Source organism: Silene latifolia, chromosome Y, assembly GCF_048544455.1.
Source record: "Silene latifolia isolate original U9 population chromosome Y, ASM4854445v1, whole genome shotgun sequence".
NCBI classification, from domain to species: Eukaryota; Viridiplantae; Streptophyta; class Magnoliopsida; order Caryophyllales; family Caryophyllaceae; genus Silene; species Silene latifolia.
In genome coordinates this window covers 407,215,591-407,228,371 of record NC_133538.1, presented here as the reverse complement: position 1 = coordinate 407,228,371, position 12,781 = coordinate 407,215,591, and positions in this window count along the sequence as shown.

Sequence of the window (12,781 nt, the reverse complement as noted above, 5' to 3'; positions counted from 1 at the left end):
TGATGGGGAGCACCATTTTCGGCCGAAAGGAGCCGAACAACATCACCAACACCGAGCTCTCCATCCTGGGCGGTTAACTGAACATTGACTGTGAGGGTCCTTTTACCCTCAACATTACCTACCTGACCGCCCAGTACTTTCAGGCCCAGGGGCTGAAGGAGACGGGATCTATTGCCTGCGGTGGCATAGCCACCATTCTTGCCCGTTCCCTTTTCCCCGTCTGGCCTCCTGACTTGCAGTACCTCGAGGGAGAGAGGTATCTGAGTCTAGATGCCATGCTTTCTCAAAGATTGGTCGACCACGTACTACGGACATGGAAGATAGACGGTTCCTTGTCTGTGGACCTACCTTTTGACACTCTCCCCCGTCTATCCCCTTTGCCTACTGTCGCTAGGGGCGACCAACTGCTACCTTCACCGGACTACCACCTTTCACTCCGACCACCTCCCACTTTACCCGCCGCCAAGAAGCGGCGTCGACTTGAGACAGGAGAGGGGTCCACACCTTCTGGGAGTACCCAGCCTTCCATGGCTACTCCCATCCCGACACCCACTCCCACTCATACTCTTGCACCCACCGACCAGACACAGCCACAGCTGGTTTTTTCGGCTACTTTCGTACCACCTCCACCCTCTGTGGCGTCCGCGGTCATGGATCAAGGGCGCCGTGACGGTTTGTTGCTTGAGATTGCAGAGCGACAGGCTCGTGTGGAGAGGGACTTAGCTCTTACCTTGCACCCTGTGTACGATTACCACTTGAGGCGACACCATCCGATCCCAGAGGGTTGGCCACACCCTTCCTTTTACCGGTACCTAGATGAGGGGTACCCGGAGTCTGCTGAGGAGGAGGAGGAGGAGGAGGACGAGGACCCAGCGGTGGCTGCGGAGAGAGCTCGCGCTTAGCATAGGAGGAGGAGAGAGGAGGAGGAGGATCCGAAGTTTAGGATGGAGGACATCCGCGACAAGGAGGCTGATGAGTAGCTACTGGTCTACTCACTTCCCCAGTTTTCTGGCTGGTTTGGGGAAGTTCGTGTTTTGTATGTATATCTTACTCTTTTATTTTTGTCTCCTTTTTATTTCATTGTTTTTATTCTTTATTGGTTGTATATTCTCGTTCCCCTGTATATATCTGCTGGTGTATGCTGGAGGACAACGAGGGCGTTGTCCGTTTTGGTTTGGGGGAGGGTATTGCATCCTTTTGAGTTTGCATTTGCATTTGTTTTGCATTCACGTTTATTTATTTCAGCTTGCATTGTTTATTTATTTCATTAAAAAATTCAAAAACCAAAAAACATAGAGAGTTTCAAAAAATCCAAAAATATTCACGTTTATTTTTGCATATAGGTTGAGTCGGAACGGTAGATTTCCGTGATGAAACTGCACTATAACTTGTCATTTTCACTTGAGCCTTGCACTTCCTTTGATAGTTATTAGCTTTGTCATACGCATAGTCTACGAGTTTCTGTTCAAATATAGCTGACTGTTTAGACTTGACCTGATAAATTGGCAAACTACTCCAAAAATTCTGAGTTTTAGAGCCCATAATTGGTGACATTCATGACCGGTTCATTAGGAATTGAGAGTAGTACTCCTTGCATAGCATGTTCATCATTTTTGCACTTTTATGACATTCAATTTCTTGTCAAATGCACACATTCGGGTTCGTGGTTGGTGTCATATACAGAGAGGTGCTTGCAATTTTTCCCTTTTCCTTATATTTTTCACCCATTTAGCTCCACATAAGCCAAAACTTGCCTTTTTTACCTATTAGCTACATCCCAAACTGAGCCTGCCTAGTCAAGCTAGTTTAGTATGTCTTTTGTGGTATGATTTTTCCGTCTGCAGTTTGGCTCGTATTTATTTGTATGGAGTTGGTGTAAATAGAGGAGGGAGGAAAGAAAAAAAAAAGAATTGAAAAAGAAAAAAAAAACGTGAAAGAAAGGAAAAGAAAAAAAAAAAGAAGAAAAAAAATGAAAAATGAAAAAGGGAGGCTGATTCACGTGAAAAAGAGAAAAAAAGAAGAAAAAAAAAAGAGGTTTGATTTGTTTGATATGATTCACTTAGACGGTGTTAAAAAAAAGGGAAGTTTGTGACCGTCTAACTCCTCCATTATTATTCCATATTTTTGAGGAGATTGTGTATGAGTTTAGTGAGCTGTGTGCCAAATAAAGGGCACTTGTACTTAGTTTTTCAGTCAGTTGAGATTCGGATGGTCTTATATGGTCCTGTTTAGGAACTAGCTTGACGCTTTTACCTCCACATTACCATAACTTGTTTTGCCTTTTCTCACCTGAACCTCACTATTCCCATATTTTTTTTTTGCAAGCCCTCGGCTGTGACGGACATTATTTGTTGGAGTGTGTGCATTAGTACTTGAATTGTCTTTCATTTTTGTTGCAAGCATGCTATGTAGGTCGCAGTTAGGTGAGTGACTGTCTTTCCTTCTCTCTTTTACATATAACATTCACCCTTTGCTTCATGAGAGAAGAGCGACCACGAGAGAGTCCGATTTTGCTGGTCTTGCAAGGTCGATAGGTTGGCTATATTTCTGAACAGCCTATAACTCGTTTGCGTATTGACTGCTTAGCTATAACTGTTAGTTTTTGTTGCATTAAATTGGTTCAAGTAGACAAGTTAAGCTAGCTCTGAGTTTTCATTTTCGTTTCATTATTTGCATTTTAGTTTACTCGAGGACGAGTAAAGGTACGGTTTGGGGAGATTTGATACGTGCATATTGTATAGTCTTTTTAGCCTATTTTAGCACGTATTTCTATGCATTTTTGTACTGTTTATATAGTATTATGCCCCGAATTGGCTACTTTGGTTCGTTTTGTCCATTTTTGTAGAAATGAACGCGAAAGTAGTGGAATCGTACCCTTTTTTGTCCTTTTTGCATGCATTTAGAGGAGACGGGATTTTCCTGAGTGAGATACTACATTGGGAAGCATGAAGGCATGGTTTACGAGGCAGTCGGGCATGGATTTGAGCTGAATTGAAGACAGAAGACTCGATCGAGTGGTTTTGCTACTCGATCGAGTGGTTTTTACATCCTTGGTTGGTCGATCGAGTGCTTTTCTACTCGATCCAGAAGTGCATGAAAGAGGGGTTACTCGATCGAGTAACTATTCTACTCGATCGAGTAGATTATGCTGAGTTCTGCTCGATCGAGTGGTTTTATTCCACTCGATCGAGTGGTTTCTGCTGGCGTGGGCTTTAATTAGCCCGTGAATTTATTTTAGTTTATGGACTTAGTTGTTTTTCTAATTAAGCATTACGTTACTAGGTTATTAGCATCTAATTTTATACTATCAAAGTTATCTATCATTCAAGACTGCGTACTATTTCCTCCTTCACTGTAACTTTATTTTGGGATTTATTTCGCTCGGATTTGATTGTTCTTTACGCCGGATTCGCACGATTGTAATCTCTTTCTCCTTTCTTAATAATAAACTTCATTTCATTTGCTTTAATTCTTCGTTTTGCTTTATATACTTTTTGCCCTAATTTACTTTTTATGCAATTTAATTATAGTTTTAATATGTTGAATGTTGGTTATTTATCTGCTGTTAGTTTTGATAGTATTAATAGCAATATGAATAGCTAAATCTATTTCATGTTGGGATTAGGGGATCTACGGTAGAAATGTGACGATGTAGTAAATAGTTTAGATGAATTAATTGTGAGATTATGTCACCATAGCAATTTAATTATATTTTACCGACTTAGTTGAGTGCACGCTTCTGAGTCATCCCTTTAATCTGGCTAAAATTAATCCTAGATTGAAAGATTGGACTAAATAGGCCTGCTATGAACAGTAGACTACCCTGACGAGGTTGAAAGTTAAGTTAGTGGTAATTTAGGATAGAAAGTGGACCGAAAGGACCTTTCCATATCCCTCTTGTATTAATTTGTCTAAGTTGTTTACAGTTGAGTCACTGGACTACCGTAGTGAACCGAATTCCTGACATGACCTTTCTTTATCTGATAGTTTAAATCTATTTTCCTGCTTTTACTGCTCTTTTCTCTACTACTCTTCCTTTAAACCTTTAGTTTAGAAAACAATTTAAACAACCCCCCCATTTGTGACCAAATAGACGGACTTCTACAAATATCTTGCCTCCATGAGGAGATCGACCTGACTTCCCTAGCTATATAGTTAGTCTAGTTAGTTTATTTTTGATAGGTACACGACAGACGTATCAAATTTTGGCGTCATTGCCGGAGAGGCAATTGCCCTATCTTTCTTTTTTTCGTTTATTTCATTCGTCTCAGGGAATTCTTATTCCTTGAGGCAGTTCTTATTTATTTTCTTTCAGTGTTGTTTATGCCGTGTCGACGGGTTTGAGTTAGTTTGGTGATTGAGCCAGAGAGATTATTCAGGTATAGACTCCGTCTGCAGAGAAAATCACGAAAGGAAGACTTGAGTACTTTCGAGCCAGAGCTACATCATTCTCTTTTCACAGAAGACATTCCTATTTTTGCCGATCAACAAGTAAAGATGCCAAAACTTTCCAGTCATTCAGTATCTAAAGCATCCTCAATTCCAAAGGGTTTCAATCTCCAGACTGAGGATGGGAATACATTCGACATCCGTCCTTCTTACATCAATCTGGTAGAAAGAAATCTGTATAGAGGTGTGGTAGGTGAAGACCCGAGGAAGCACATGGAGGTCTTTACAGACTACTGTTCTACTATCCCCGCCACAAATGGGGTAACTTAAGACAAGATTAAGGAAGTTTTGTTTCCTTTTTCTTTAACCGACTCAGCCAGGGAGTGACTGACTGATTTGGACCGCACAGCTGCAGGAGTTACAGATTGGGAGTCTCTTGCTCGTGCCTTTTACAAGAGATATTTCCCTCCACAGCGCACCAATCAGCTGAGGGCCAAGATTACCAGTTTCAAGCTGGAGATATTTCCCTCTACAGATATCTTGCCTCCCTAAGGAGATCGACCTGACTTCCCTAGCTATATAGTTAGTCTAGTTAGTTTATTTTTGATAGGTACACGACAGACGTATCAGAGGAGATACTAAGCTATGCGCAATCGGTTACGCAGATGCTAGCTTCCAAACGGATTGAGATGATTCAAAATCTCAGTCCGGGTTCGTCTTCACTCTTAATGGTGTTGCGGTCAGCTGGAAGAGTTCCAAACAGGATGTTGTAGCAGATTCTACTACTGAATTCGAGTACTATGCCGCTTCGAAGCAAAGAAAGGAAGCTATATGGATGCTTCAATTCTTACAAGGACTTACGGTAGTTCCTAGTTCGAATGACCCGATCACCATCTATTGTGACAATAGAGGTGCCATCTTCCAGGCTAAGGAGCCTAAGTCTAGCAACAAGTCTAGACATGTACATCGGAAAGCTCACCTGATACGTGATTACGTGGAGCAAGAGGAGATAGTGATTGACAAGATAGCTTCGGATGACAACATCGCGGACCCTCTCACTAAACCGTTGAATTATGATAAGCATGAAGGGCACGTTATTTCCATGGGAATTAAACGTGTTCCTAAGTTGTAGTAGTTGATTATGGATTCGATACATTATCTTTTTTATATACTATTTATAACTTCATCGTTTTATTTCATATTTTGTTTTTCATATGGATTGTACTGACAACATTGAACGCCACAAAGTGAACTGAATTACATTCTATTTGTTTTGGTCCGTAATCGCCTACATGAGTTGATAACTCTGGCTATTATATTGTGCAGTCAATTGATGGTGGGTTCAACGAGCCATAAGTCAAACAGTTGGTTGATCGATCACAGATACGAGTTATAACGATATCTCGTAGGACAAAAATTGTGACAACGTAATGGAGTCCTAAATGTTTAATAACATTCGGTGCCAGGTCGTGGATTGGACGTCCATTGTGTTCCTAGAGTCGATTCTTTTGACTATCGACTGTCTCTTGAGATTAAGGCAGTTTTTGGGTGACTTTGGTTTCTTTCTCATGGTCTGCCGTAACGGGAGGCCAAGCGGATTTTTTCTGGGTCATTTCATACTGTGCTTATATCTGCAGGATTCGAGTTGAAGAAAATATCCAACCTTTATCAGGTTTAGTTATTTCTCAGGGCCACTCGAGGAGTTGTAACTGAAATGCATGGCCATGCTCGAATGATGATTCGTTTATCAGTTAAGTTACTCTCTAGTCGGGGAAACCACTCTTGATATTGACCACTTGTAAAATACGACCTTTGTGAATACGGATTTTGCAAATTGTTTTACATTGAGTGGGAGAAATTTTAGGATATGAGAATCGGTTATCGCACATACACTTGTGAGGACAAGTGGGAGATTGTTGGAGCTTGTCTCCTCCACAATTAGTTTGATAACGTTTATAAATCTCTTATAGGTTCACAAGGGTATACTTCGTATTTTATCAGTTGATTAACGATAACTTAATAACGGTTGGCTTCCTAGAAAGTTTGACGTTATTATCATACTGATGGCGGTGATAAACTGGTCCCTAAAAGTCACACCTAAAGGATGTGTTTGAGAGATGTGATTATGGAAATGTAATCACATTGATGCCTTATATGACTAAAAGGTTAGTCCATGTATTTGACTAAACAGTTAGTCAATGTGTTGATGAGACGATTATTTAATCTAATTAAATAATATTAGTGAGACGAATTAATCACAATTCGTAAATTGAATATAAACAGTTATATTTAATTAATGTATATAATGTTAGCTTGAACGAATTAAGATATTAATTCGTAATTAAACGTAATCGGTTATATTTAATTAGCTAATTATAAATATGCGATATTTATAGTTAAAGTATATATTAGACGATATTGTCATAATAAATTAATACAGGCCGTCATTAATAATTCGACTGCAAGCAGTTGTGTGTAGACTTATTAATACGGAATAAAATAAATGACAATTTATAAATAATACACTTTATATACATTATGTAAAACTACCAAAATAAGAAGATTTAATCTCCTTATTTTGGTAGGTGGAACAACCGAAATAAAGAGAGAAAAGAGGAAGAATAAAAATCTTCCCCTTTGGACTCTCATACACGGTTACAAAAAGGAAAAAGAGGAGATCATTTCTTCTCATTCCAATTTGACTTAATATTCTCTCATCAAAAACACAAAAAAACCCTAAACTTAATTAGTGAATTTGGGGATCTCATTCTAGCAATTTGAGGGGCATTTCTCGGAGCATCTTGGGTGCAACGATTAGGCGAATATCATTTTGATATTGTTCTTACGCCATTTTTGCTAGGACCAAAGGCTGTTTCTTAATCTTTTCTATTTTGTTTATGCAATTTCATTTATGACTAGTATTCATAATCATAATTTCGTTATAATCCTAATAATCTTAAAGGAAGTATACTGATATTTCCTACAATTAAATCTCATTAAGGAATATGCATGGGATATTCATTGGCAATACTAGTCAGCTGATCAACGTATATCGGTAACGGTTGGCCAACTAGGGTTTGACGTTACTGTCGTGAGACAGCGGTTTTCAGCTGATCCCTTTCAGTCACACCTAAAGGAACGAACCCCAACACGAAAGCTAATTAATTGTATGAGATACAGTTTAAATTAGCCCTTGATAAATAGACTAAAAAGTTAGTCGATTGATTAATTAATTTAGAGAGATATCGAGTTGTGAACTCGAGGCGCGGAAATTATTATTTAATTATGCGATAATTAAATAATAAATTTTATGAGACGGGTTTTAGTCAATTAATTATTAATTCACTAAAATCCTTTATCTATAAAAGTTGAAGCCAATAAAGCTCTTCTATTGGTCCATGGTTTTTAAGATTAAAAAGAAAAAAATTTAAGGTAGGACCCCCCATGTTCATCCTACGCATTTAATTACCCCCTCTCTTATATTTCATTTAATTTGCCTTTCTTTTTCTTCTTTTCAAACTACTGAGTTTACGATATTTTAATTTTAGTTTTAACTTTTTTTATAATTACATATTATACATATATATTTTCTTAAAATGTTAGGAATACATCTGAATGAAAACAATTAAAAAAAATTACAAAATGGATAAAATTACAAATTATTTATACTGATTTTCTTATTGATATGTACCTAAATAACATTCCTATACAAAAAAAATGCCAGTCTTGATAAGAATTAAAGCACATTCATATAATTATAATTCATAATTTTATGAAATATACAAAATTTAGCAAAATTTGAAGAAGATTGATATAATTATAATGTTAAAAAAAATACACATGGTAAAGATTTTAATGATTATAAAAAAGTACTAGCACTAATTTTCTCGTGTACCCCTGAACTTTTTCGTTTTCTATTGTGTACCCCTCGTTTTTCATAAAAAATCTTTGACCGACAATAATTCTCTGTTACGAGTTCAGGAAATGGTAATTTTTTTTTTTCAAACCAATTATCTCGTCAAGGCCTTCAATTTGAAAAAAAAATTCACCGCTTTTTGAACTCGTAGCCGGTAGTTATGGATGGTCAGACATTTTTTAACGAATAAACTTTGACCGACCATAATTCCCGACTATGAGTTGAAACGTCGGTGAATTTTTTTTCACACGGAAGACCTCTTAAAGACGGTCAATTTGAAAAAAAAGTTTATCGTATTCTGAACTTGTAGCCAAGAGTTATTGACGGTCAAAGTTTTCTTACATGAAAAGAGGGGTATATCATAGAAAATGAAGAAGTTGAGGGGTACACGAGAGAATATCCCAAAACATTTATTTAGTAATCAGGCATCGACAATATCATATTTACAATTTCAATACCGTCATTTGAATAAAGAAGCTCAATTCATTATATGTGGTTACAATAATAAATAAGAGGCCCGATTAAATTCAATATTGTCTCTATGGACAGTTTATATTATTACGATATTGAACACTTAACATCTGTTGTTACGACCCGTTCATTTTTTTGCACGGGTGTAAAACTAGTAGTACTAATTGATTAATGTGATTAATATTAGTACGTAAATAATATGTGTAACGGTACACGTATATTTACGGAGTGATTTAGACGAAATTAATTGGAAGCATTTAAACATGAAACGATGTTTAAATAAAATTTACACGTATTTGTGCGACAAATATAAGAACCAAAATTGTGAACCCCTGCTATAACGCGGAAAATATAACTTATAAATTCAAGCGAAAATTAGGAATTTTTTTTGAAACTTTTAAAGTTTAAAGCGCGGGCTCATTAAAACCTAAAACATAATTAGAGAATGCGAAAATAAATATTTAAATTATACAAACGTGGTAGTCAATGTGAGGGAAAATATATCCCTCGAATGACAAATGATAAAAGTTGAGTATAAGCAATTCTACTAAACCGACTACTAGTCCAAGGTGCTCGCTAGCTCACACGTCTAAACCCCACAAATGTATCTTCACAAGCCTGTCATTCATGTAAACATGAAAGCCACAGTCAGTGGGGAGTAACTCAGGGTTCTCCCAGCCACATTATGTCAAAACGTACATAACAAAGAACATGAACAAATAATCATATTAGATAAGTTATGAGTGAATCGACTTATAACTAAACATGGGATCATACGTGTTTAAACCAACAAGGATAAAAGAAATGATGGAATAAACAAGTAAGTAAGGCATAAGCAACAATAAAATAAATGGAGAAGAAAGACAAGGAAACATACACGACCACTTAGCCACGAGCACGTATTTCAAGGAGATATGACCAAAGTAACCATCCAAATAATGCAAGAAATTTACTACTCTTAGACTATAATTTCCCCGGGTAGGACTACGATAATGATACGATCCTAGTCTAAATCTGCAGATTCTCGGGTGTACATCCCGATTCGACATGCGCCAGCACAGCACGCACCCAAGACTCGACTACTCATGGAGATCGAGTACCCCAATCGCCAGAATAGCACGAAAGTGGCGGAAAGACTAGGATAAGACTCACTTGCCAGCACAGCACAAGTGGCCCAAAACCATACTTGCCAGAACAGCACAAGTAGGCCACACCCGTACTTGCCAGAACAGCACAAGTAGGGCGTAAATGTATGTCAAGCACATACGATGGTAATATGGCCTTTCTACAAGAATACGACTCTTACAAGTGTAAGACCAACACAAAGTGCAGACGGAGTATCCGACTCAGAGGCTACCTTTAAAGCATATCCGAGATACCACACACAAGACTACATCCTAGACTCCAACCTCCTGGTAGGACGACGATCATATTGCAACTAGAGGGCCTATGGCTCACCCCTAGTATCCGATAGGACCAAGACCCAGGGACGGAATTATTAATGTCACATTCATACTTATGGCCTGCATCACCATAAGTACGGATGGGAACATCAATCCCGACGATCATATTGTAACTAGAGGGCCTATGGCTCACCTCTGGTATCCGATACGACCAAAATTCTCACAACTGAACAATACTAGACATTATTAAAAATACGACTCACTACAAGTAACTATTTATAATAAATATATCATACTTGCATTATGTTAATAAATATTTCATTTTATAATTTAACATGCCGGTTAAATACAATATAATAAGCGATAATGACTAATTTACGTTATGTGAAATCTACAGGATAAATGTGACCAACTCAAGCGACTCATTTATGATCCCATCAAACAAGTCATAAAAACCCAATACTTGAAGTCACAGGAAATCCATCAAGTTAATCATGCAAAGTCCAACCATGTAATCATGTGAAGTCCAACATTTAAAACATAACAAGCTCAAAAGGAGGAAGTATGTAAATTCCCCATATAAATTATAGTGAACCCAATCTATAAAATATAATGAGCGGTAATGAATAAACGTTTCATTTCTCATTTACATGTTACTTGAACAAAGTATAAATAACCGATAACAAATGAATTAACTAATACGGAACACGAGGCAAAACGTAAACAAACCAAAATCCGAACCACCCATAACCATATACGAGTCAGCAAGGGAAAACTTTGGTCATGATACGAATAAAAAGCATAAACAACCATCATACACAAAGGATATATATATTTATAGAACTTGAAACGGTAAAACAGGCGTCATTTACTCTTACGGACTCCGAATCGAGTGATTCAAGTGGCTAAACCACCTAATTTTTCGACGCCGGTCCATCTGTCATATTTTCAGTGGCATTGGAAGTCACACCGGTCAGATACGACGGGTTCCAGGCCAACACGGGTCACCCAAAATAGTCTCAAAAATGCAACTTTAGGAAGCTAAATGGAACCGTCTCAAAACCGAAACTTTAAGCAAGTAATGATACTAGTGACATATAACAACAACCACATCTAATTACCCGTCTCATAAGAAATCCAAAGATACCATCTTCACTCAATTTAAGCAAGTAAAACTTTGTATAAATCCATCTTAAACAACTACACATATAATCTCATAAGAATCACAATTACTAGCTTATAACAAAAAAACATAACATATAAACATACAAATGACATAATACCGAGTAACCCATCACCGTTACCTCATTATTTCTTTAAAATGCAAGATTCCGACTCAAAACCATACCGGTTGCCCAAAAGGAAGCTCAAGAACCGAGTTCCCAAGTAAGACCTCGAAAATCGTGCCACAAAAGTCACGGCCAGAAGAAAGGGTGAGGGAAAGTCAAGATCTTTCTTTCCTAGGAAGATGGAGGGCGAGAAAAGGAAGAGATAGACGCAAAAATCGTTGAAAACCGATAAGAAACGAAGGTTTTATGGCCATTTTAGTGAAGGAGGTGGAAGTTGTGTAACAATGATGTTGTAGTTGTGTGTTTGTTGCTGAAAAATGAATGGTGGAGGGAGAAGATAAGGTTTAAGCTCTTATATGGGTGGAGGGAAAAGAGTAGGATGAAGGCCCAAAGTTATCTTAGACTCAAACTATCATTTTAAGTCGATTTTACCTTAAAATACAACCCGGACCTACTACAAACTTAAGACGGATATTTTTTTTTTCAACATTAATATTATTTTACATGTAAAGTTGCATTTTTATAAAAACGATTTTAAAATACAAATAAAATAATAAAATGGCTAATTAAATTATAAATGCCAACACGGAAAATTTGTGGAGTGTTACAAAAATGGACCCGTAAATGGGATATTGGACCGTGTAAATGGAGTGCAGTGGATGATTACAAACATAATCATTACACTTTATTTTTCCACAAGTTATCTTATGTCTTTTGCATGTGATATGTAATTGGACATAAAATAAGACAATTTCCACACTCCACTATTTCCCCTACTCCACCCGCCACTTCCTCCACATATACTCCAAATTGTTGTTCATTTTGTACACTACTTCACTAGTGCATTTTGCATGTGAACAAAGTTGGTACATCTCTCTAAAATTAATATGAACATTATACTAAGCTTGTTAGTAGTTAAGAATAATTATTACTAAGATTGTTAGTAATATTTACATATTATCAAGGGTAATCTTATTAATATCTAGTTAATATTAGTAAGGTTGTTGGGTAAGTTCTTGGTTGCTTAAGAAAGGAGGTGTTCTATTTTGGACACTTGAAGATGGAGGATCTTGCCATTTATTTTAAGCTCAAGAACAACCAAGATGGATGATCTTGGTTGTGCCCAAATACTACAATTTCTCAATGTAAGGAAAATCGTTTTCCTCCTCTTTTATATTAATATGCTTTTATATTGCATGCATGTTACATAGATCACATAAACACAAATTATGAGATAATTTGACATTTAATTAGAGTGCCTAATTAGGATCTATGATCTATCACGAATTGTACCCGGTGGGAGGTAAAAGAGC